This window comes from Eumetopias jubatus, unplaced genomic scaffold, assembly GCF_037043125.1.
Source record: "Eumetopias jubatus isolate StellerSeaLion01/CBP00866 unplaced genomic scaffold, mEumJub1_p1.0 scaffold_7, whole genome shotgun sequence".
Taxonomy (NCBI): domain Eukaryota; kingdom Metazoa; phylum Chordata; class Mammalia; order Carnivora; family Otariidae; genus Eumetopias; species Eumetopias jubatus.
The window spans coordinates 141,485,940-141,511,845 of record NW_028274813.1 but is presented as its reverse complement, the minus strand read 5'-3'; the positions used below and the strand labels follow the sequence as shown (position 1 = coordinate 141,511,845).

Here is a 25,906-nt window from a genome sequence, read left to right as displayed (position 1 = left end):
GTTGGTTGATAAAAGAAAGAATTTTAAAAAAAGGGGGGGAGAGAATGTGATCAGGCAGACTAGAACAAAGCCATACACTAGAGATTTAGGGTATATTTTGATCTGTTAGACGCAACTGTATCCCAAAATTTTAAAAAGAGAACAAGTTATATATATATATAACAAAAATAAGGTTAACTACTATGAAGGGATAGAATATGACTCTAAAAATGAAAAATAAAAAAAAAAGATTTAAAAAAAGGATTGATAAGATTTTGGTTGAAAAGGGGAAAAAGAAAAATTCAAAAAAAATTAACTTTGAAAAACTAAAGAATCATGGGAAAAAAAGCCATGAATTCTATGTACAGCATTCCCCTAGTGCTGGAGTTCTGCCATTCTCATTGATTGTTAAACTTGGTCTTGGCTGGCTGTTCCTCCTGATCTTCTGGGGGAGAGGCCTGTTGCCGTGGTTCCCAAATGTCTTTGCCAGAGGTGGAATTGCCCCGCCCTTTCCGGGTTGGGCTAAGTAATCTGCTCAGTTTTGCTCTCGGGAGCTTTTGTTCCCTGCAAGCTTTCTGTACCACTTTGGAGGAGGTGAGTGAAAACGGCGGCCTCCCAATATCTGCCCCAGAGGAGCCGAGTACTCAGGGCCCCACTACTCAGTGAGTCCCCAGAGAAAAGCATTCAATCACTTCTGTCTCCCCAGTCTCTGGCCGCACTCCATGTTCACCTGGCCTGTGACCGAGCTTTTCTATCTCTGGCTCACGGCCCTGTGTGTAGTCTCCAAACCCAGCCAATCCCTGTGGTGTGATCCCATGCCACTCCTCCCGGGGGAGGAAGGGGAGTCTCCCCGGATCTGCTGTTTCTTGGGTCCCTGCTGGAGAAGCAGTGGCCTGACTGCACTGTGGATCACGGTTTGTGGCAACCCGGAGCTGAGAGCCCACTCCTTGGCTCTGTCTCTGCAGCTGGCTTCCCCACTCTGATACCTGGGAGCTCTGCCACACTCAGTCTTTCTGTGACCCCGAGGGTCCTGAGACCACACTGTCCCAGTGAGTGTTCCTCCCACCGCCCCCCCTTAGCCACTGGAGCAATGTCCCTCAGCAGAGCTGACCCTAAAAGTTCTGATTTTGTGCTCTGCTGCTCTATCATTTGCCAGAAGCGGCCAACAGAGGCCCCCTTTCCCGCCATCTATATTCCCAAATATCACCTTGGATTCACTTCTCTGTACATCCTACCTTCCAGAAAGTGGTCGCTTTTATGTTCAGAGAGTTGTTGCTATTCTTTTCTTCGATCTCCTGTTGCATTCATAGGTGTTTTGAATGGTTTGATCCCTAACCAGCTGAATTCCTGGGACCAGACGAAATCCAGGTTTCCTACTCCTCTGCCATCTTGCTCCTCCCACCCAGTACATCATTAGTTTTTGATGTAGTGTTCCATGATTCATTTTTTGCATATAACATGTTACCTTTGGAAATCAGTGATCTGGTCATTTCTAGAAAGGGAAGTTTGTAAAAGTAAAAACATCAACACTTCCAATGGTGTGGAAGGAACAATTTCAAGCAATTCCAATGTCATTTCCAAACCATAACACTAGGGGGAAGTTAGGGGAAGTTGAAATGAAAACCTTCCTAATTGAATATTTATAATTAACAGGTTCCAAGGAATTAAATATATAGATATGCATGTGACAACCTACCTGACAAGAAAATTATACTCACTCCTTGAAACAGAGTACCATAGATTGCCATCTTTTATTTAGAAGATACTGGTGTCAAAGTTTCCCCAATTATCCCCCTTAGCATCATTCATTATGACTATAATCCACCTTTAAATATGTATAAAACTGGCTGAAGAAATATTAGCCAGTGAAATCTTTCTTGAATACCAACAATGAGATTTATTTATTATTTAAAAAATGTTTCATGTACTATCTACATGAACCCTTTATTCTAATGTCTAGAAAATTGCCCCTTGGATGATAGGAAGAAAAAAAATAGCTATTCCACTTCTTGTGACTGTTATCATCAATCTAATTAAAATATATTTTAAAATATTCACAAGAATAAAAACAACTCTAAAATTATCATTTGTTTGTTTTACTTGAGATAAAGGCCAAATAAGACTCATAAGTTCTTTCAAATAGGCTCTCTAATAGACCTCCGTAGACTGCTCCTCATTCAGAAGATTGTATCTTCTAAGAAAATAGCATTAATGACTTAAGAGTAGGCACAGTCATTTTCCACTGAGTTCATTACTCACGTGTTGGTTCTCCATGGTCTGTTTACTATGAGTATATGGATGCTACCCAAATAAATGTTGCCATTTTACCCAACAATTAGATTTATGGACAACTATACAATTAATTTCCCTTAATTTATACATTCAGGTTAGCTTTCAAGTACCCTGTTGGTACTACTAACTCACCAACTGAATTCTCCACACAGTTTTTGCCTTGCATGGTCCCTATGCTGGAGCTCAGCTTACAGAAGAGATTTGTTACTCATTTTGTTCAGATTTCTACAAGATCCATTTTTGAAGTCTTTACTGATATAGGCACATTTATAAAATAGCTATTTAGAATGAAATATATGACAGACACTAGAGCAATCAGGATTCTATCACCCTGGGAAATGCTTACCTAGCCCCATGGATGACTAGCATAGCCAATCTTATTCTTATTGGAGTGTTATGATTCCCTAAGAGGAATGTCAGCACTTTCAGGACAAAATGCTTACTGATGTTAGAATTCCTAATAGCCCGTAAGGATGGGAGGCAGAATTATTCCCAATACTTTCCTTCATGTCATACATCAAGGAGAAGGAATAAACTCATCTATATGAAACCCAGTTTTTGGTCCACACCTGCCTGTGTTAAAATTATAAATGTGGAAAGATAAAAGGTATATATGACCATTTGCCAAAACTGCATATGACAGGAGGACTCACTATGTACCTTTATGTAAAAATATACCAATTTATTATTCTTCTAGGATGCTTCTGGTTATTCAAAGTAGAGGAAAGAGTAAAATCTGAAAAATAAAGGAGACTAAAGCTTCGTATAACCCAACAGATTTTTAATACTAATAATAGTTTGTATTAACCAACTATCCACTAACTCAATTAAATTTTTGATGACTTAAAAATAATAAGACAACAGAGATACATAAATTTACCATAAACTGTGTATTGGAGTGTATAGTTTTGTTCCTTCCCAGATGAGGGAGTACTTCAAAATCAGCACTTCATTGGTGCAGTGATGAGATTCCATGGAATTCTAATACTACACCCAGTCTACAAAGTACATAGGAAATTAGAGAAGTTGCAAGACAAAATTTTCCTAATGGAATATTTAGTTATAAAAAGTTATAAGAATTCATAATGGATATTCATTGGACCATCTGAGGACAAGAATGATTATGCTCACAATTTTGATCAAAATAGTACAGAAATAACTGTTTCTAAGATATTTTTCTCAAAATTTCCCCAGCAGACTCATGTAAAATCATGTATTATAACTAGTGTGTTGCTCTAAACACATTACAAACCCATTGATGATATATGAAAGTGGCCAATGAAATTCATATAAGAATCCAAGAATTTTAAATATAATCATCTCACATCTAAAAATGTTTAATCTAGCATGTAATTGAAGCCATCACTTGAAAGTATATGAAATTTCTTGCTCAGATAATAGAAAAAGCAAAGAAAACAATGTGTAAACAATTGTTCTGATCATCCCTAGTGACAGGGATGACAAGCAAATTAAAATATACTATGAAGATTCCACATAAGGTACCTACTTTTCAATTTACATACAATTGTTCCACTTAATAGAAAATGATAAGTAAAATTTCATAGTATCTTTGGATTTTGATAATCTAATTACACTAGGGACACTGATCATGACTCAGAAGATTCCAGGAGCTCAAACATGTAAATAGATCAAATGTAGTCACAAACATTTCTCATGGGACTCATTATTTAAGTGGTGGTTCCACAGGGTCTATTTATGACTTATGTGTAGATACTGGTAGCCAAAAGTTGTAATATCGTTCCACAATTGGTTATATAGACCTTTCTACAATTCATTTCCTCTAGCACATGCCAGGATGTTATTTTTCAAATACCACAGTACTTTTTTTTCTTTTTGGTAATACTTGCTGACCAAAATGAATTCCCCTCCACATTATTGTTTAGCATGATCCATGGGATAGACCTCAGCTTACAGAAGTTATTTTTGTTGCTCACTTTGTTCATATTCCAACAAGATCCATTTGTGGAGTCATCATTTATCCAGGAGCATTTATAAAAGAGTATCTCAGAATGAGATACGTGGTAGACACTGAGCATTCAGGATTATATTACCCTTCGAGATACTGATCCACACTAACTTGATCATGGTAACCAGAATCACTGATGGCCCAGTGCTGATTAGAATAGCCAGAGTCTCATTGTCATTGAAGTGCTACAATAACCTGAGAGGAATGTCAATATCTTCAGGAAAAAATGCTTACTTATATGAGAATTCCCATTGGCATTTGAATATATTTTGGCAGAACTATACCTGAAGAGCTCCTTCATGTAATATGTCAAAGGATAAACTCTCTCATATGAAACCCATTTCTGTCTATTTTGAACTATAGTAATAAATGTATATAAAAATGAAAATCATGTACATTTGTCAACCAAGCAAAAGACAGTAAAATTCATTGTGTACATACATTTAAATTTAACTATATAAATTAATTTATTTGGATATCTTTAAAAATATTTTAAGAAAAGTGTACAAATTCTGGAAATAAAAAAAAAGACAGAAACCATGAATGACTCAAAAGATTATAATGCCTCACAGCACAAATAGAAGAAGAGAAAATCAAAATATACCAACAAAAGATTAAAAACCATGATGTAGTAGTCTCACAAAGATTTAAAATTAGTAATGATAAACATATTTACCTTGTAACTACAAGATCTGTGGAAACAAACCAAAATAAAGCTAGCATCAGATAACAAAGAGAAATTGTAAAAAAAAAAAAAAAAGAAACTTTAAAAATGATATAAAAATCTCATAGGATAGGCTCATTATTAGTGTTGACAAAACAGGAAGACAATAAATGAACTTAGTATGAATCAAAAGATTTTATCCAATCTTGGAGAAAAGAACATAACCTAAAACATTCACAAAACTAACATGTGATAAGAAATTAAAATTCTCAATATTACATCATTAGAAAACATGATAACATAAGGAAAGTAAAAAAAAACTAAATTAGTAGTATAAAACTGAAAATATGATTTCACTAATATAAAAATTATTGAAAACATGATAACATAAGGAAAGTAAAAAAAACTAAATTAGTAGTATAAAACTGAAAATATGATTTCACTAACAAATATAAAAATTATTCATTTGACATTTCAGTAACAAAAGGACATTTGGAAAACAAGAAAAAGTTCAAATCCATTAAGATTTTACAAATATTTGACAACAGAAAATAATAGAAGGATATATATGTGTATATACGTAGAAAGTTAAGTATGAGTGAAATTCATCAATCACAATATATTGATTATATAAAGTTTCCTGTCTTGACAATGAGTAATCACTTATCTGAAGACTAATGACTAACATAGAGTAATGTGAATTATGACACATTGTATGACCTAACTATGAGATACACTTCAATAAAATCCACTACCTTCCACAGGACACTAAAAAGTTATTGAATATACTGTTCCAAATAAAAATTTGATAAAATGTGAACAGACAACCTCAGGTACCATTCAAAAGAACTACACTTGGAAGAGAGAACAAGACCACAAAACCATGTGATTGTCATCATCAAAAGTGGCACACCAAGAACACTAGCAAAAGAAGGAAGATATCCACCTGAACTGTACAAAAGACATTTAAAAGCACAGTTAATACAACAGGCATGATGCAATATGTTCCACTGGAAAAAAATCCAAAAAGCACTGGGAAATTTCAATGCTAAGATAGTAAGAAAAATTTTCATAAAAGTAAATCATTTTGCTGAATAATTCATTCATAATTGGGTAGATCAATAATATGATGTGAACACAAAGCTGAAACACACAATATAGACAAAAGGATCCTAAGGAGGAATGCAAAATGAAAAAACAAAAAAGCCTGAATCACTGAAATATACATGATTTCTAAAAACTAAGGGAATAAACAGCATATATAGAAACATGAAAAAGAAAAACCACAAAACAAAAAATGTGAAGGATACACAAAGTGTGAAGATGAAGGGGACAGAAAAACAGATAAACAGTATATCATAAACAGTATGTTAAAAAAATTGAAAAAAAATATCATTTATACTATGATCCTACCTGAGGGGAAGAAGACGTCAGATTCAAACGGATGAAAACATATTTTCAAAGGGGAAAACTCAGTAAGAGGCAATGAAAGGCACTCCACAGGAGACTATCAGGAAGGGTAGTCAGAATATCAAAAAGAACAAGACCACAAGGCCACTAAACTGACTAGAACAGATAACCCAAGGAAACTACAGAGCACGCCACGTGCCCTTTGCCACAGAGAAGCTGAGGAAGAAGCCTGCCCTGAGCATGGCCTGAGGTCCTTCTCCTGTCCTGTGTCCCCAACCTATCTGCCCTGGAGTGGACAAGGCACAAGGGCAAGGGAAGAGCAGGGCCCCAGGGCCGCGGCGGGGGCGGGGGCGGGGGTGAGCGGTAGCAGGGAGGGCCTCAGTGACTTCAAGGCCGCCTGCACCCGCGTGGTGTGGTATGCTGACCTCTGCCACCCGAACCCTCCCGGGCCACTCTAGAAGAGGCCAGACCATTGCACCCAGATGGCCCCAGTTGCTGTGGAAATCCCTAGGGGTGGGGGTGGGTGTCCCTCTGCCGCTGAGACTTTCCCCTGCCAGACGGCAACTTCCAAACCTGGCGTGCACTCCTAGCTACCAGTAAAGCTATCAGAGGGCATGTGTCCCTCACTCCGAGTTCCCAGGTGGAACCAGGTGCTGGACCTCTGATGAGGACGACGGTAGGGATTGTCACTCATTTTGTTCAGATTTCCAAGGAATGCATTCGTAGGGAGTCATCATCGATCCAAGCATGTTTCAGGACACAGAACGTTAAGAGTGCTGGGCTCCAGCCTGGGACAGCCGATGCGTTCACACACATCAGCCCTCGGCAGAACCCAGGGGCAAGCCAACACGCGGCCAGGGAACCATCCTCGGCCAAGGCTGCCTCATGAAGCACCCCGGCTGGTTGAGGCAGAGATGAGCCTCTTACCGCTTACTCTGGTGTCTTCCATGTGACTGCAGACCACACAGCTCTACTCTCCCAGGCAGTCCTCGCCTCTCAGGCCGGGCATAGCTGATGAGGCAGAATGTGACTCCCCAGTGCTCATGGACACCTGCGTCCAGCCAACTCCACCTTGGAAGTGGGGAGAAGAGGCAGGTGTGCTTTAGCATGGCAGACAGGTCTGTGGGCATCCACAGCAGTGCCAGGCAGTGGGGACACGCTGCTCTGCCTCTCCCTATGATCTGGGGGCTCCCCCCATGCCTGGAGACAGACACCCACACGTGGACACTTCCAAGCATGGGGGCATTGGGTATGGGGTGGAGGATAGAGGGAAGGGTGGCGGGAAGGGGAGCAGGTCACAGGCAGGAGAGGGGGAGGAGGTGGGGGGCAGCGGGGGCCACCCCGGTCACAGAGTGCTGCAAAGGAAACAAGTGCCCAGTCCATGTACCCCGCCACTGGTCTCCTACAGGGCGTCCATATGGCCATAGGGGTATCTCGTGGACCTCACCCTCCCACGGTCTGGGTCCCAGCCCAGAACACCTCCGCCCAACAGCTGTGGCCCTGACAGGGAGCAAACCCACTCGCAGCACCTACTCATCCAGAGAGCGAAGTACAGGCCAGGCAGACACAAACCGGCATCAGCTAGCTAGCCCAAGGGAACTGCCCTCCGGTCGAGGGGAACCACCCCAGGAGCAATGAGCCTAGAGGCTTCCGGGAGAGGACCCTCTGTGGCCTAGGGCAACGGAGGCACAAGTGGCCTCCCACATTCAGGCACCCACACTCCTGCTCTCTCTGCTACGGCCAGATCCCCTCCCTTGATCAATTCAGAAAGCCCACATGGGGCTCAAGAGACCCCCAATTCCCGAGGTGCCAGCAACCAATCCCTCTGGCAGGAGGTCACCCAACACTGGTTCTGGCGGGCTCCAGAGCAGGACCCGTGCAAGGGGTGACTTCGCCCTCTCATGCCACTCGTGTGTCCGCCCTCATCCAAGGGTCACCCACAGAGGTCCATGTCATTAGAAGCCAATAGGGCCTTCGACAGGGCCCAATCCTGCCCTGGGGGCCGTGCCCCAGGGGGCCATGCCTTGGACCGGGACCATTGCCTGGACTCAGAACACGACCCAGCCCTCCCTGCACCTGGGGTACCCACCTCTGCCCCAAAAGCAAGCACACGGGAACCATGTGTGGGTCTGGCCACCAGGCAGAAAGCCCCGTCAGCATGTACCCTGATCCCGCAGCCTCGCCAGCACCGAGTCCAAGATCAATTCTCACGGAATTGGTCCCTGCCGCATTCTGCCAGGTGGTGCCCACTGCCCTCCCAATGGAAACTCAAACTTCTGGGGAAACATGCATGGGTCAGCTACCCATGCTGAAGGAAATTCTCCAGGGGCCCATTCACTGCCTTGCCCATGTAAGTAAGCTGTGCGGGGAGGGCAGGGCGTTGGAAAGGGCATTGGCCCCCAGATTCAACCTGCCCATCTGAAACCCACCAGACACCCCAAGACGCCCAGGCGCTGCTGCCTCCCCCTACGAGGAAACACGTCACGCCTGCTGCAGATGGACACCTTGGCCTCCTGAGGCTCACCGTCACCCAGGCAAGCTTCCCGCCTGTGTGCCTGTGGCAAGGGGTGACCTGTCCCAGCAGGGGGATCACCACAGCTCAAACCCCACGTTGCACTAACGATCGTTTCAGGGACCATAGTTCTAACTGCCTCTATCTCTGCCGAGGGCTTCCTCTGGTTGCCCGTGGGCCGTGGCCCTTTAACCTCAGAACCGCATCCCCGTAAGCCACCATGATGGCCTTGGCCCACTGGATGAACGATGCTGTCACCCAGGCAATATGGTCGGCATAGCTGACCTCCCCAAGCCCAACGGCCCCTGAGCCTTCCCTACCAGGGCACTCCACCAGCCGTCTGCCACGGAGCAGCTGAGGAAGAAGACTGACTCGAGGATGGCCTGAGGCCCTTCTCATATCCCATGTCCAAAATGTCTCTGCCCTGGAGCAGACAAGGAACAAGGGCAGGAAGGAGCAGGGCCCTGCCTGGTGCAAGGACCAAGGCCTGGGCCATGGCTGGGGTGAGTGGTGGTGGGGAGTGCCTCAGTGACTCCAAGGCAGTCTGCACCCACATGGAATGGTAAGCCGACCTCTGCCATTCGCTCCATACCAGGTGGCTCTAGGGTAGGGCAGACCTTTGCACTCAGACGGCCCTGGTCGCCGTGGGCAATCCCCTATGGGTGGAGGAGGGCCTCCCTCCGCTCCTGAGACTTTCCCCGGACAGAGGGGTGACTTCCAAAGCTGGCGTACACTTCTAGCTACTGGTAAAACTATCAGACGGCATGTGTCCCTCACTCCGAGTTCCCGGGTGGAGCCACGTGCTGGACCTCAGTTCCGATGAGGACGACGGTAGGGATTGTCACTCATTTTGTTCAGATTTCCAAGGAATGCATTTGTAGGGAGTCATCATCGATCCGAGCACGTTTCAGGACATGGAACATTAAAAGTGCCTAGCTTCAACCTGGGACAGTCGATGCATTCACACACATCGGCCCTCGGCAGAACCCAAGGGCAAGCCACCGCCCGGCCAGGGAAGCCATCCTTGGCCAAGGAGGCCTCGGGAAGGACCCCAGCCACCTGAGGCAGAGGCGAGCCTCTTACCGCTTATGCTGGTGGCTCCCATGTGACCACAGAACACACAGCGCTACTCTCCCAGGCTGTCCTCACCTGGCAGGCCGGGCATCCCTGATGAGGCAGAATGGGACTCCCCGATGCTCACAGACAACCACATCCAGCCAACTCCACCTGGGAAGTGGGGAGAAGAGACAGGTGTGCTTCAGCATGGCATACAGACCTGTGGGCATCCACAGCAATGCCACGCAGCAGGGACATGCTGCTCCGCCTCTCCCTACGATTGGGTGCTTCTTCCATACCTGCAGACAGACACCCACATGTGGACGCTTCCAAGCATGGGGGATGGGTTATGGGGTGGGGGATTGAGGGAAGGGTGGCCGGAAGGGGAACGGGTTGTGGGTGGGGGAGGGGGAGGAGGTGGGGTTGGGCAGCGGGGGCCACCCTGGGCACAGAGTGCTGCAAAGGAAACGAGTCCCCAGTCCACGCAACCCACCACTGGTCTCCTACACACTGTCCACACGGCCATAGGGGGATCTCATGGACCTTGCCCTCCCACGGTCTTGGTCCCAGCCCAGGACACCTCCACCCAAAAATGGCCCTCGCAGGTGGCAAACCCGCTTGCAGAACCTTCTCGTCCTGAAAGCGAAGTGCACTCCAGGGAGACACAAAACAGCATCGGCAAGCTAGCCCAAGGGGACTGTTCTCAGCTCGAGGGGAACCGCCCCAAGAACAATGAGCCTGGAAGCTTCCAAGAGAGGACGCTTCATGGCCTAGGGCCACAGGGGCACAAGTGGCCTCCCGCAGCCGGCCACCCATACTTCTGCCCTCTCTGCCGTGGCCAGATCCCCTCCCTTGTTCATGCAGAAAGTCCACATGGGAGTGGAGAGTCCCCAATTCCTGAGGTGCCAGCGACCAAACCATCTGGCAGGAGGTCACTTAACACTGGTTCAGGTGGGCTCCAGGGCAGGACCTGTGCAGGGGGTGACCTCACACGCTAATGCCTCTTGCGTGTCCGCCTGCATCCAACTGTCACCCACGAAGGCACGCCTCGCCAGAAGCTCACTGGACCCTGCAACGTGGCTCAATCCTGCCCTGGGGGCCATGCCACAGGGTGCCGAGACAGACCCAGAGCACCGCCTGACCTAAGAAACCAACCCAGCCATCCATGGGCCTGGGTTACCCACCATTGACCCAAAGCAAGCACGTGGGAACCATGTGTGGATCTGGCCACTGGGCAGAAAGCCACATCAGCACATACCCTGATCCCACAACCTCACCTGCCCCTAGTCCAAGAGCAATTCTTGCAGCATTGTTCCCCGCCACATTCCACCAGTTGGTGCCCACTGCTCTCCCGTTGGAAACACTAACTTCTGGGGAAACTTGCGTGGGCTGGCTATCCACCCTGAGGGAGCCTCTCCAGGTCACCATTCACTGCCATGCCTGCCAAAGTCAGCTGTGAAGGGGAGGGGAGGGCGCTGGAAAGAGCACCAGCCCCCAGATTCGACCTGCCCATCTGAACACCACTGGCAACCCCAAGATGCCCAGGCACTGCCACCTCCCCCTAAGAGGAAACACATCAAGCCCACCACAGACGGGCACCCTGGTCTCCCGAGGCTCACCGTCACCTGGGCAGGCTTCTCTCCTGTGTTCCTATGGCCAGGGGTGACCTGTCCCAGCAGGGGGATCACCCTGCCTCCAACCCCCACATCACACTAATGAGTCATTCCAGGGACTACGGTTCTAACTGCCTCTATCTCTACCAAGGGCTTCCCACAGTCGCCCACAGGCCACATTCATTTGACCTCACTGCCACATCCCCGTAAGCCACCATGATGGCCATGGTCCATAGGACGGATGCTGCTGCCCAGGCAATGTGGTCAGCATAGCTGACCTCCCCATTCCTGAAAACCCCTGAGCCTGCTCTACCAGCAAAGCACTCCATGACTCCTCTGCCATGGAGCAGCTGAGGAGAAAGCCTGCCCTGAGCCTGGCCTGAGGCTCTTCTCCTGTCGTTTTCCAAAAACTCTCTGGTCTGGAGCAGACAAGGCACAAGGACAAGGGACAGAGAGGGCCCGGGGGCGGGGCTGTGGCTGGGGTGCTGGCAGGGGTGGGGGTGAGCAGTGGCGAGGAGTGCCTCAGTGACTCCAAGACAGCCTGCACCCATGCGGCGTGGTACGCCGACCTCTGCCACCCACACCCTCCCAGGCTGCTCTAGGAGAGGCCAGACCATTGCATCCAGATGGCCCGAGTCACGGCGGGCAATCCCTAGGGGTGGGGGTGGGCATCCCTCTGCCGCTGAGACTTTCCACCACTAGACGGTAACTTCCAAACCTGGCACGCACTCCTAGCTACCAGTAAAGCTATCAGACGGCATATGTCCCTCACTCTGAGTTCCCGGGTGGAGCCACGTGCTGGATCTCAGTTCTGATGAGGACGATGGTAGGGATTGTCACTTATTTTGTTCAGATTTCCAAGGAATGCATTGTAGGGAGTCATCATTGATCATAGCACGTTTCAGGACATGGAACATTAAAAGTGCAGGGCTCCAGCCTGGGATAGCTGATGTATTCATACACATCGGCCCTCAGCAGAACCCAGGGCCAAGCCACTGCGCAGCCAGGGAAAGCCATCCTTGGCCAAGGAGGCCTTGCGAAGGACCCCAGCCAGCTGAGGAAGAGGTGAGCCTCTCACTGCTTACGCTGGCGGCTCCCACGTGACTGGAGACCACACAGCGCTACTCTCCCAGGCCGTCCTCACCTCACAGGTCGGGCATCGCTGATAAGGCAGAATGGGACTCCCCGATGCTCACAGACACCTGCGTCCAGCCAACTCCACCTGGGAAGTGGGGAGATGAGACAGGTGCGCTTCAGCATGGCGGACAGGTCTGTGGGCGTCCACGGCAGTGCCAAGCTTGGGGACATGCTACTCTGCCTCTCCCTATGATCTGGGGGCTCCTCCCATGCCTGCAGACAGAACCCACATGTGGACACTTCCAAGCATGGGGACATCGGGTATGGGGTGGGGGACAGAGAGAAGGGTGGCGGGAAGAGGAGCAGGTCACAGGTGGGAGAGGGGGAGGAGGTAGGGGTGGGTGGCAGGGGCCACCCTGGTCACAGAATGCTGCAAAGGAAACAAGTGCCCAGTTCCTGCACCCCACCACCGGTCTCCTACAGGGCATCCACATGGCCATAGGGGGATCTCATGGCCCTCGCCCTCCCACGGTCTGTGTCCCAGTCCAGAACACCTCTGCCCAACAGCTGCGACCCTGGCAGGGAGCAAACCCACTTGCAGCACCTACTCGTCCTGAGTGCAAAGTACACGCCAGGCAGACACAAACCGGCATCAGCTAGCTAGCCCAAGGGAACTGACCTTGGCTTGAGGGGAACAGCCCCAGGAGCAATGAGCCCGGAAATTTCTGGGAAAGGACCCTTTGTGGCCTAGGGCCATGGAGGCACAAGTGGCCTCCCACAGTCAGGCACCCACACTCCTGCTCTCTCTGCTATGGCCAGATCCCCTCCCTTGATCAATTCAGAAAGCCCACACGGGGCTCGAGAGACCCCCAATTCCTGAGGTGCCAGCAACCAATCCCTCTGGCAGGAGGTCACCTAACACTGGTTCTGGAGGGCTCCAGAGCAAGACCCGTGCAAGGGGGGAGCTCAGACTCTCATGCCCCTCATGTGTCTGCCCTCCCCAAGGGTCACCCATGGAGGCCCATGTCATTAGAAGCCCGTGGGGCCTTCGACAGGGCCCAATCCTGCCCTGGGGGACCGCGTCCCATTGGGCCATGCCTTGGACTGGGAGCACTGCCTGGACTCAGAACATGACCCAGCCCTCCCTGCACCTGGGGTACCCACCTCTGCCCCAAAAGCAAGCACACAGTAACTATGTGTGGGTCTGGCCACTGGGCCGAAAGCCCCATCAGCACGTACCCTGATCCCGCAGCCTCACCAGCACTGAGTCCAAGACCAATTCTCACAACACTGGTCCCCGCCACATTCTGCCAGGTGGTGCCCACTGCCCTCCCAATGGAAACTCAAACTTCTGGGGAAACGTGCATGGGTCAGCTACCCATGCTGAAGGAAATTCTCCAGGGGCCCATTCACTGGCTTGCACGCGGAAGTCGGCTGTGCAGGGAGGGCAGGGCGTTGGAAAGGGCATTGGCCCCCAGATTCAACCTGCCCATCTGAAACCCACCAGACACCCCAAGATGCCCAGGCGCTGCTGCCTCCCACTACGAGGAAACACGCCACGCCTGCCGCAGATGGACACTTTGGCCTCCCGAGGCTCACCGTCACCCAGGCAAGCTTCCCTCCTGTATGCCTGTGGCAAGGGGTGACCTGTCCCAGTGGGGGTATCACACTGCCTCAAACACCACTTTGCACTAACGATCGTTTCGGGGACCACGGTTCTAACTGCCTCTATCTCTGCCGATGGCTTTCTCTGGTCGCCCATGGGCCATGGCCCTTTAACCTCAGAGCTGCATCCCTGTAAGCCACCATGATGGCCATGGCCCACTGGATGGATGACGCTGTCACCCAGACGATATGGTTGGCATAGTCGACCTCCGCAATCCCAACGACCCCTGAGCCTGCCCTACCAGGGCACTCCACGAGCCGTCTGCCATGGAGCAGCTGAGGAAGAAGACTGACCCGAGCATGGCCTGAGGCCCTTCTCATATCCCATGTCCAAAACATCTCTGCCCTGGAGCAGACAAGGAACAAGGGCAGGGAGGAGTAGGGCCCTGCCTGGAGCAAGGACCATGGCCTGGGCCGTGGCTGGGGTGGCAGCAGGTGTGGGGGTGAGCAGTAGTGGGGAGTGCCTCAGTTACTCCAAGGCAGCCTGCACCGACACGGTGTCAACCTCTACCACATGGTAAGCCAACCTCTACCACTCGCTCCCTCCCAGGCTGCGCTAGGAGAGGCCAGACCTTTGCACCCAGATGGAACTCTGGCCATGGGCAATCCCCTAGCAGTGGGGGCAGGCATCCCTCCGCTCCTAAGACATTTCCCAGACAGAGGGGTGACTTCCAAACCTGGCGTGCACTCTTAGCTACCGGAAAGCTATCGGACGGCATGTGTTCCTCACTCTGAGTTCCGGGGTGGAGCCACGTGCTGGACCTCAGTTCCGATGAGGACGACGGTAGGGATTGTCACTCATTTTGTTCAGATTTCCAAGGAATGCATTTGTAGGGAGTCATCATCGATCCGAGCACGTTTCAGGACATGGAATATTAAAAGTGCCGGGCTCCAACCTGGGACAGTCAATGCATTCACACACATCGGGCCTCGGCAGAACCCAAGAGCAAGCACTGCCTGGCCAGGGAAGCCATCCTTGGCCAAGGAGGCCTTGGGAAGGACCCCAGCCACCTGAGGCAGAGGTAAGCCTCTTACTGCTTATGCCGGCAGCTCCCACGTGACCACAGAACACACAGCGCTACTCTCCCAGGCTGTCCTCACCTCGCAGGCCAGGCAATGCCAATGAGGCAGAATGGGACTCCCCGATGCTCACGGACAACCACATCCAGCCAACTTCACCTGGGAAGTGGGGAGAAGAGACAGGTGTGCTTCAGCATAGTGGACAGGTCTGTGGGCATCCACAGCAGTGCTACACAGTGGGGACATGCTGCTCTGCCTCTCCCTAGGATCTGGGTGCTCCTTCCATGCCTGCAGACAGACACCAACACGTGGATGCTTCCAAGCATGGGGGCATGGGTTATGCGGTGGGGGATTGAGGGAAGGGTGGCAGGAAGGGGAGTGGGTCACAGGCAGAATAGGTGGAGTAGGTGGGAGTGGGCAGGGGGGGCCACCCTGGGCACAGAGTGCTGCAAAGGAAATGAATCCCCAATCCACACACCCCACCACTGGTCTCCTACATGCTGTCTGCACGGCCATAGGGGATCTCGTGGACCTCGTCCCACATGGTCTGGGTCCCAGCCCAGAACACCTCCACCCAAAAATGGCCGTCGCAGATAGAAAACCCGCTTGCAGCACCTACTCGTCCTGAAAGTGAAGTGCACTCCAAGGAGACACAAAACAGCATCGGCAAGCTAGCCCAAGGGGACAGTTCTCAGCTCGAGGGGAACCACCCCAGGAGTGATGAGCCCAGAAGCTTCCGGGAGACGATGTTTCATAGCCTAGGGCCACAGGGGCACAAGTGGCCTCCTACAGCCAGCCACCCATGCTCTTGCCCTCTCTGCCACAGCCAGATCCCCTCCCTTGTTCAATGCAGAAAGCCCACCTGGGGCTCAAGAGTCCCCAGTTCCCGAGGTGCCAGTGACCAAACCGTCTGGCATGAGGTCACCAACACTGGTTCGGGTGGGGTCCAGAGCAGGACCTGTGCAGGGGGTGACCTCACACACTAATGCCACTTGTGTGTCCGCCCCATTCCACTGTCACCCATGGAGGCCTGCATCACCAGAAGCCCACTGGGCCCTGCAATGTGGCCCAATCCTGCCCTGGGGGCCATGCCACAAGGGGCCAAGCCTTGGACCGGCAGCACCACCTGACCTGAGAAACCAACCCAGCTGTCCGCGGGCCTGGGGTTTCCACCTCTGCCCCAAAAGGAAGCACACAGAAATCATGTGTGGATCTAGCCACCGAGCAGAAAGCCCCGTCAGCCCGTACCCTGATCCCACAGCCTCAACTGCCCCTAGTCCAAGAGCAATTCTCACAGCACTGTTCCCCGCCATATTCTGCCAGTTGGTGCCCACTGCCCTCCCGTTGGAAACCCTAACTTCTGGGGAAACTTGCATGGGCTGGCTATCCACCCTGAGGGAGCCTCTCCAGGTCACCATTCACTGCCGTACCTGCCGAAGTCAGCTGTGAAGGGGAGGGGAGGGCATTGGAAGGGCACTGGCTCCCAGATTCGACCTGCCCATCTGAACACCACTGGCAACCCCAAGACGCCCAGGCACTGCCGCCTCCCCCTAAGAGGAAACACGTCAAGCCCACCGCAGACGGGCACCCTGGCCTCCTGAGGCTCACCGTCACCTGGGCAGGCTTCTCTCCTGTGTTCCTGTGGCCAGGGGTGACCTGTCCCAGCAGGGGGATCACCCTGCCTCCAACCCCCATGTCGCACTGATGAGTCATTCCAAGGACTATGGTTCTAACTGCCTCTATCTCTACCAAGGGCTTCCTACAGTCACCCGCAAGCCACGTCCATTTGTCCTCACTGCCACATCCCCATAAGCCACCATGATGGCCACGGTCCACAGGATGGATGCTGCCGCCCAGGCGATGTGGTCAGCGTATCTGACCTCCCCATTTCTGAAACCCCTGAGCCTGCCCTACAAACAAGGCACTCCATGAGCCCTCTGCCATGGAGCAGCTGAGGAAAAAGCCTGCCCTGAGCCTGGCCTGAGGCCCTTCTCCTGTTGCTTTTCCAAAACCTCTCTGGTCTGGAGCAGACAAGGCACAAGGGCAAGGGAAGAAGAGGGCCCAGGGCCGGGGCTGTGGCCAGGGTGGTGGCAGGAGTGGGGGTGAGCAGTGGCGAGGAGTGCCTCAGTGACTCCAAGACAGCCTGCACCCATGCGGCGTGGTACGCCGACCTCTGTCACCCGCACCCTCCCAGGCTGCTCTAGGAGAGGCCAGACCATTGCACCCAGATGGCCCATGTCACGGCAGGCAATCCCTAGGGGTGGGGGTGGGTATCCCTCTGCTGCTGAGACTTTCCCCCACCAGACAGCAACTTCCAAACCTGGCGCACACTCCTAGCTACCAGTAAAGCTATCAGAGAGCATGTGTCCCTCACTCTGAGTTCCCAGGTGGAGCCACGTGCTGGACCTCAGTTCCGATGAGGACGACGGTAGGGATTGTCACTCATTTTGTTCAGATTTCCAAGGAATGCATTTGTAGGGAGTCATCATCGATCCAAGCACGTTTCAGGACACAGAACGTTAAAAGTGCCGGGCTCCAGCCTGGGATAGCTGATGCATTCACACACATCAGCCCTTGCAGAACCCAAGTGCAAGCCACAGCGTGGCCAGGGAACCATCCTCGGCCAAGGACGCCTTGCAAAGGACCCTGTCCGGTTGAGGCAGAGGCGAGTTTCTTACCGCTCACACCAGTGGCTCCCACATAACCAGACTACACAGCGCTACTCTCCTGGGCCGTCCTCGCCTCACAGACAGGGCATCACCGATGAGGCAGAATGTGACTCGCCAATGCTCATGGAAACCCGCGTGTAGCCAACTCTACCTGGGAAGTGAGGAGATGAGACAGGTGTGCTTCAGCATGGTGGACAGGTCTGTGGGCGTCCACGGCAGTGCCATGCAGTGGGGACACACTGCTCTGCCTCTCCCTATAATCTGGAGGTTCCTTCTGTGCCTGCAGTCAGACACCCACACATGAACGCTTCCAAACATAGGGGCATGACATATGGGGTGGTGGATGGAGGGAAGGGTGGCGGGAAGTGGAGCAGGTCACGGGTGGAGGAGGGGGCAGAGGTGGGTGTGGGAAGCGGGGGCCAGGCTGGACACAGAGTGCTGTCAAAGAACAGAGTCCCCAGTCCATGCACCCCACCACCAGTCTCCTACAGGCCATCTGCATGGCCATAGGGGATCTCATGGACCTTGCTCTCCTACAATCTGGGTCCCAGCCCAGTCCACCTCCGCCCAGCAGCCACGGTCCTGGCAGGGTGCAAATCTGCTAGCAGCACCTACTCATCCCAAGAGTGAAGTGCAAGCCAGGTGGACACAAAACGGCATCAGCAAGCTAGCCCAAGGGAACTGCCCCCAGCTCAAGGGGAAACACCCCAGGAGCACTGAGGCTGGAAGTTTCATGGAGAGGACCCTTAGTGGCCTAGGACCACAGGGGCACAAGTGGCCTCCCACAGCCAGCCACCCATGCTCCTGCCCTCTCTGCTGCGGCCAGATCCCATCCCTTCATGAATGCTGGGGCCACAGGGTGCTGCTGCTGCTGATGCTGCTGATGCTGCTGGTGGCAGTGCTGATGCTAATGGTGCTAGTGCTGGTGCTGGTGATGGGGGTGCTGCGACAGTGTGACTGAGGGAAAGTTGTCCATTACTACTACCTTCATGGAGGGGAGACAAGGTGCTGGACATCAGTTTCAAAGAGAACGACGGTAGGGAGTTCTCCCTCATTTTGTTCAGCTTTTCCAAGGAATGCGGAATGAGGGAGTCATCATCGATCCAAGGACATTCAGGCCACATGGCACATAGAACGAGGCTAGCTGGGTGGCTCAGATGTTTGAGCCGATGGCCGGAGTGCCGCCAGCAGCCTGGACCATACAGAGCCAAACCACTAGCAAGAGGTAGGCTCCAGCCACTCTTGGAGACAGACCCCGCATGCCACCAGGCACATGCGCACTGGCAGGTTCTGAGGCAGACACAGGAAATCGCACGGCCAAGGTCTACAACGGAGGCAATGGAAGGCTTATTGTCTTGGCGATGCATTCGCAGGGTGCCCACACTGCGCTGGACAACAATTCTACCAGGGACCCGGCCAACCACTGTGCATCTGAGAATGGGAAAGCCTTCTTCTCTGGGCCAACAGCAAGCCCGGCTTGGACACCAACCCGGAGAAGTGAGGACAAATGGCACACAAGTGTGACAAAAGGATCCAGGTGCTGAGGTCGCCCTCACTCCTACCTTCCCTGGGGGAGACAACGTGCTGGACCTCAGTTTCGATGAGAACGACGGTAGGGAGTTCTCACTCATTTTGTTCAGCTTTTCCAAGGAATGCAGAATGAGGGAGTCATCATCGATCCGAGCACATTCGGGGCCGCCCGGCACATCGAACGTAGCTGTCCGGGCGGCTCAGACGTTTGAGCCGATGGCGGGAGTGCCCGCCAGCAGCCTGGACCGACCAGAGCCGAGCCCCTGAGCAAGAGGGGCGCTCCAGCCGCTCTCGGAGCCAGAGCCCGCATGCCACCAGGCACACGCGGATTGGCAGGCTCTCAGGGGGGCGCAGGCTATCCCACGGCCAAGGTCTACGCAGGAGAAATTGGAAGGCTTACCGTCTGGGCGATGCCTCCGCAGGGTGCCCACGCCGCGCTGGACAACACTTCTTCCGGGCACCCGGCCACCCTCCGCGCATCCGAGGACAGGAAAGCCTTCTTCCCTGGGCCAACGGCGAGCCCAGCGTGGACACCGACCCTGAGAAGTGGGGACAAATGGCACACACGTGTGACAAAAGGATCCAGGTTCTCAGGTCGCCGGACCGCTCCGATTGCCTCCTAGGTGCAGCCTCGCATCGGCCTGTCCTGTCCCTCTGTCGCACAGGCAGGGTTGGGGGCGGCTGAGCAGGATGCCCTGTGCGCAAGTCTGCACGGCCACGGGCGCGCCAGTCTGTGCAGCCGTGGGAGTCAGAATGGCAGTGTTGTGAGCGTGTGGAAGTGGAGTTCGGGTGGGTGTAGACATGGGCTTTTACCTCTTTGTAGTTCGCGTCTGTTTCGTGTGGGCACGTGTGCGCGAGGGGCGGGTCTGTGCGTGCCTGGTGGGCGGTGGGCACGGGCGTCGGTAGTCACGTGTGCAAGGCTCAGCTCCCGAAAGACCCTGCCCGGACGTGGAATCATGGCCTCACGTCCTGCCATGCAACGGCACGAGACCGGGCCACTGAATCTCCACTAACCCGTTTGGCCCATGGGGTCGGCTGAAAATGGCCCGAGACTCCCCGTCTCAAATTCTCTCTGGCATAGCAGGGCACGCCGTCTCGACCTAGCCCCGCTTCTGAACCGGGATGCCGGGTCGCCTGGACACTGTCAGCCCGCTAGGTGTCCCGCTGTGACTGCACCTCAGCGCTTGGCGGCAAAACCCAAGGGCCGCGGGCATGCTGGCAGCCCTGGGACGCCAGGGGCAAACCATCGCACTAGGGAGCGGAGGGGCCCTGGACTCCAGGCCAGACACAAAGTAGTGCAAACACGGCCCATCCGCCCTTGGGAGCCAGGTAGCTCAGCCTTTGGCAAGCGGTGCCCTGCCCCGCCGAGTGCCAGCTTGGCGGCGCACTGAACCCAGGGCCCATTCCCACTGAGGGCACTGGCGTGTTCACGGCCAGCGGCTCCGTCGGCCCTGCCTCCGAGGAAATGTGCAGTCAGGCGGCGACCCTGTGCACAGCCGCGTCCTTGTGCATGCCCTGGCGGGTCCCCCAGCCAGAATTATCTGCCTGGACCCGCACGGCTCATGCAGGGACCTTCATCGAGGACACCCACAAGGGCAGGGCCAGGGATAGTCCACCACTCTGTGGGATGCAAGCCAGGGCCCCTCGCTCGACACAGGAACAGCACCATGGCCTCTGTGGATCTCCAGGCCCGCCGCCACGATGGCGACGGACGCGGAGAGAGGAAGACGGCTCCGTTGCCCAAGGAGAGCTGCCCGTTTGACCAGCTCCCCTAGCCACCAGGGCGCTGTTCCTGGCTGCCCTCGGTGCACTCAGGGCCTGCCTTGCCCTGCCTGGCATACAGGGGGGCAAGGAGAGGCCTCGATCCCGCACCCTACAGCAGGATTTGGGGTCCCCTGCCTCCCAGTCACTGGGACCGTCCCGGGAGCACACCCTCAACTCAGGAGCCGCGGGCGAGGGAGACGAGGTCTCCCCGTCCCCCGTGGGCTACGCAACGTGCCGGAGGCCCGGCCAGTCTGCGCATCGTCACCTACGCACGGCCTCGAGACTCTGGGAAGACGCCCACGGAGGCCCATTGTTTGGACACAGAGACCGCAGGGGCGCATCGGTCAGGGACCGTAGCGCTGGACCAAGGCACCTTGAAGGCGGGCCCGGTGGCCAGCTGGTGGCCGCCGTGACGTGGGCACGGAGGCGGTAGGGTGCCCACAACCCACGGAACCATGACCGGATTTCTCCAAGCAAAGACAACGGCTAAGGCCGCGCACCTTCGTGGAATCAACACGCCTGCCGTCCTTCCCGTTCCCGGCCTTTGTGGGCCAATGTAAGAGCCAGTACCGAGGCGCCATTGGCGCCCTGCACCCACCACACAGGTCCCGCGAGGTCACTGTGGGCGTGCACTGGGAGAGACTCCGGCGCTGTCCAGGGCAGCGGCCTCGCCTCGCGCCTCTGCCCCTCAGGCTCCTACACTGAGGGGAGCCGCACGGACGTCACCGGGAAAAAGATCGCGGGAGGGATCTCCGCTTGCCGCCCCGGGGCTCCCCTCTGTACCCACGCGAGCTGCCGCAAGCAGGCTCCACCACACACATCGCCAGGACTTCTGCCTGAAGCGCCACCCTGGCGCACGCTACCCCGGGCCACGTGCTGTCAGGGGCTGTGCCAACGCCACGCCATGGGACTCCTCCGGCTGGGAGGCCTGCAGCCCGACATGCCACCAAAGCCCTGCCACGGCCCCGAGGACCTCCGCGCCGTGAACGCCCAGCTAAGGAGGGGAAACCCCTCGCGGACCCGGAGCGCTCCGCGAGGCCCTCCGATGCAGAGGCCCTTGGGTGCTGCTGTTGCTGCTGCTGCTGCTTGTGCTCGTGCTGGCGCTGCCGGTGCTGGGGGTGCTCGTGCTGCTGGTGCCTGCGACAGTGTGACCGAGGGGAAGCTGTCCCTCACTCCTACCTTCCCTGGGGGAGACAACGTGCTGGACCTCAGTTTCGATGAGAACGACGGTAGGGAGTTCTCACTCATTTTGTTCAGCTTTTCCAAGGAATGCAGAATGAGGGAGTCATCATCGATCCGAGCACATTCGGGGCCGCCCGGCACATCGAACGTAGCTGTCCGGGCGGCTCAGACGTTTGAGCCGATGGTGGGAGTGCCCGCCAGCAGCCTGGACCGACCAGAGCCGAGCCACTGAGCAAGAGGGGCGCTCCAGCCGCTCTCGGAGCCAGAGCCCGCATGCCACCAGGTACGCGCGGACTGGCAGGCTCTCAGGGGGGCGCAGGCTATCCCACGGCCAAGGTCTGCGCAGGAGACATCGGAAGGCTTACCGTCTGGGCGATGCCTCCGCAGGGTGCCCACGCCGCGCTGGACAACACTTCTTCCGGGCACCCGGCCACCCTCCGCGCATCCGAGGACAGGAAAGCCTTCTTCCCTGGGCCAACGGCGAGCCCGGCGTGGACACCGACCCTGAGAAGTGGGGACAAATGGCACACACGCGTGAGAAAAGGATCCAGGTTCTCAGGTCGCCGGACCGCTCCGATTGCTTCCTAGGTGCAGCCTCGCATCGGCCTGTCCTGTCCCTCTGTCGCACAGGCAGGGTTGGGGGCGGCTGAGCAGGATGCCCTGTGCGCAAGTCTGCACGGCCACGGGCGCGCCAGTCTGTGCAGCCGTGGGAGTCAGAATGGCAGTGTTGTGAGCGTGTGGAAGTGGAGTTCGGGTGGGTGTAGACATGGGCTTCTACCTCTTTGTAGTTCGCGTCTGTTTCGTGTGGGCACGTGTGCGCGAGGGGCGGGTGTGTGCGTGCCTGGTGGGCGGTGGGCACGGGCGTCGGTGGTCACGTGTGCAAGGCTCAGCTCCCGAAAGACCCTGCCCGGACGTGGAATCATGGCCTCACGTCCTGCCATGCAACGGCACGAGACCGGGCCACTGAATCTCCACTAGCCCGTTTGGCCCATGGGGTCGGCTGAAAATGGCCCGAGACTCCCCGTCTCAAATTCTCTCTGGCAAAGCAGGGCACGCCGTCTCGACCTAGCCCCGCTTCCGAACCGGGATGCCGGGTCGCCTGGACACTCTCAGCCCGCTAGGTGTCCCGCTGTGACTGCACCTCAGCGCTTGGCGGCAAAACCCAAGGGCCGCGGGCATGCTGGCAGCCCTGGGACGCCAGGGGCAAACCATCGCACTAGGGAGCGGAGGGGCCCTGGACTCCAGGCCAGACACAAAGTAGTGCAAACACGGCCCATCCGCCCTTGGGAGCCAGGCAGCTCAGCCTTTGGCAAGCGGTGCCCTGCCCCGCCGAGTGCCAGCTTGGCGGCGCACTGAACCCAGGGCCCATTGCCACTGAGGGCACTGGCGTGTTCACGGCCAGCGGCTCCGTCGGCCCTGCCTCCGAGGAAATGTGCAGTCAGGCGGCGACCCTGTGCACAGCCGCGTCCTTGTGCATGCCCTGGCGGGTCCCCCAGCCAGAATTATCTGCCTGGACCCGCACGGCTCACGCAGGGACCTTCATCGAGGACACCCACAAGGGCAGGGCCAGGGATAGTCCACCACTCTGTGGGATGCAAGCCAGGGCCCCTCGCTCGACACAGGAACAGCACCATGGCCTCTGTGGATCTCCAGGCCCGCCGCCACGATGGCGACGGACGCGGAGAGAGGAAGACGGCTCCGTTGCCCAAGGAGAGCTGCCCGTTTGACCAGCTCCCCTAGCCACCAGGGCGCTGTTCCTGGCTGCCCTCGGTGCACTCAGGGCCTGCCTTGCCCTGCCTGGCATACAGGGGGGCAAGGAGAGGCCTCGATCCCGCACCCTACAGCAGGATTTGGGGTCCCCTGCCTCCCAGTCACTGGGACCGTCCCGGGAGCACACCCTCAACTCAGGAGCCGCGGGCGAGGGAGACGAGGTCTCCCCGTCCCCCGTGGGCTACGCAACGTGCCGGAGGCCCGGCCAGTCTGCGCATCGTCACCTACGCACGGCCTCGAGACTCTGGGAAGACGCCCACGGAGGCCCATTGTTTGGACACAGAGACCGCAGGGGCGCATCGGTCAGGGACCGTAGCGCTGGACCAAGGCACCTTGAAGGCGGGCCCGGTGGCCAGCTGGTGGCCGCCGTGACGTGGGCACGGAGGCGGTAGGGTGCCCACAACCCACGGAACCATGACCGGATTTCTCCAAGCAAAGACAACGGCTAAGGCCGCGCACCTTCGTGGAATCAACACGCCTGCCGTCCTTCCCGTTCCCGGCCTTTGTGGGCCAATGTAAGAGCCAGTACCGAGGCGCCATTGGCGCCCTGCACCCACCACACAGGTCCCGCGAGGTCACTGTGGGCGTGCACTGGGAGAGACTCCGGCGCTGTCCAGGGCAGCGGCCTCGCCTCGCGCCTCTGCCCCTCAGGCTCCTACACTGAGGGGAGCCGCACGGACGTCATCGGGAAAAAGATCGCGGGAGGGATCTCCGCTTGCCGCCCCGGGGCTCCCCTCTGTACCCACGCGAGCTGCCGCAAGCAGGCTCCACCACACACATCGCCAGGACTTCTGCCTGAAGCGCCACCCTGGCGCACGCTACCCCGGGCCACGTGCTGTCAGGGGCTGTGCCAACGCCACGCCATGGGACTCCTCCGGCTGGGAGGCCGGCGGCCCGACATGCCACCAAAGCCCTGCCACGGCCCCGAGGACCTCCGCGCCGTGAACGCCCAGCTAAGGAGGGGAAACCCCTCGCGGACCCGGAGCGCTCCGCGAGGCCCTCCGATGCAGAGGCCCTTGGGTGCTGCTGTTGCTGCTGCTGCTGCTTGTGCTCGTGCTGGCGCTGCCGGTGCTGGGGGTGCTCGTGCTGCTGGTGCCTGCGACAGTGTGACCGAGGGGAAGCTGTCCCTCACTCCTACCTTCCCTGGGGGAGACAACGTGCTGGACCTCAGTTTCGATGAGAACGACGGTAGGGAGTTCTCACTCATTTTGTTCAGCTTTTCCAAGGAATGCAGAATGAGGGAGTCATCATCGATCCGAGCACATTCGGGGCCGCCCGGCACATCGAACGTAGCTGTCCGGGCGGCTCAGACGTTTGAGCCGATGGTGGGAGTGCCCGCCAGCAGCCTGGACCGACCAGAGCCGAGCCACTGAGCAAGAGGGGCGCTCCAGCCGCTCTCGGAGCCAGAGCCCGCATGCCACCAGACACGCGCGGACTGGCAGGCTCTCATGGGGGCGCAGGATATCCCACGGCCAAGGTCTGCGCAGGAGACTTTGGAAGGCTTACCGTCTGGGCGATGCCTCCGCAGGGTGCCCACGCCGCGCTGGACAACACTTCTTCCGGGCACCCGGCCACCCTCCGCGCATCCGAGGACAGGAAATCCTTCTTCCCTGGGCCAACGGCGAGCCCGGCGTGGACACCGACCCTGAGAAGTGGGGACAAATGGCACACACGTGTGACAAAAGGATCCAGGTTCTCAGGTCGCCGGACCGCTCC

General features: G+C 55.1%; 8 non-coding genes and 1 pseudogene across 8 annotated transcripts; all 9 read right to left on the bottom strand.

Annotated features, from left to right (window-relative positions):
* Window positions 1-6,987: 6,987 nt before the first annotated feature.
* LOC114196585 (small nucleolar RNA SNORD116) lies at window positions 6,988-7,075 on the bottom strand (annotated as a pseudogene).
* Window positions 7,076-9,649: 2,574 nt separating this feature from the next.
* LOC114196579 (small nucleolar RNA SNORD116) lies at window positions 9,650-9,742 on the bottom strand. The gene has a single exon (XR_003606737.1). It is a non-coding gene; the product is annotated as a small nucleolar RNA SNORD116 (small nucleolar RNA).
* A 2,571-nt stretch (window positions 9,743-12,313) lies between these two features.
* Window positions 12,314-12,405, bottom strand: LOC114196586 (small nucleolar RNA SNORD116). The gene has a single exon (XR_003606743.1). It is a non-coding gene; the product is annotated as a small nucleolar RNA SNORD116 (small nucleolar RNA).
* Window positions 12,406-15,013: 2,608 nt separating this feature from the next.
* Window positions 15,014-15,106, bottom strand: LOC114196580 (small nucleolar RNA SNORD116). The gene has a single exon (XR_003606738.1). It is a non-coding gene; the product is annotated as a small nucleolar RNA SNORD116 (small nucleolar RNA).
* Window positions 15,107-17,677: 2,571 nt separating this feature from the next.
* Window positions 17,678-17,770, bottom strand: LOC114196581 (small nucleolar RNA SNORD116). Its single transcript, XR_003606739.1, has one exon. It is a non-coding gene; the product is annotated as a small nucleolar RNA SNORD116 (small nucleolar RNA).
* A 1,184-nt stretch (window positions 17,771-18,954) lies between these two features.
* On the bottom strand, window positions 18,955-19,049 carry LOC114196584 (small nucleolar RNA SNORD116). Its single transcript, XR_003606741.1, has one exon. It is a non-coding gene; the product is annotated as a small nucleolar RNA SNORD116 (small nucleolar RNA).
* A 481-nt stretch (window positions 19,050-19,530) lies between these two features.
* Window positions 19,531-19,625, bottom strand: LOC148164029 (small nucleolar RNA SNORD116). Its single transcript, XR_015768695.1, has one exon. It is a non-coding gene; the product is annotated as a small nucleolar RNA SNORD116 (small nucleolar RNA).
* Window positions 19,626-22,441: 2,816 nt separating this feature from the next.
* Window positions 22,442-22,536, bottom strand: LOC148164028 (small nucleolar RNA SNORD116). The gene has a single exon (XR_015768694.1). It is a non-coding gene; the product is annotated as a small nucleolar RNA SNORD116 (small nucleolar RNA).
* Window positions 22,537-25,352: 2,816 nt separating this feature from the next.
* Window positions 25,353-25,447, bottom strand: LOC148164027 (small nucleolar RNA SNORD116). The gene has a single exon (XR_015768693.1). It is a non-coding gene; the product is annotated as a small nucleolar RNA SNORD116 (small nucleolar RNA).
* Window positions 25,448-25,906: the final 459 nt, after the last annotated feature.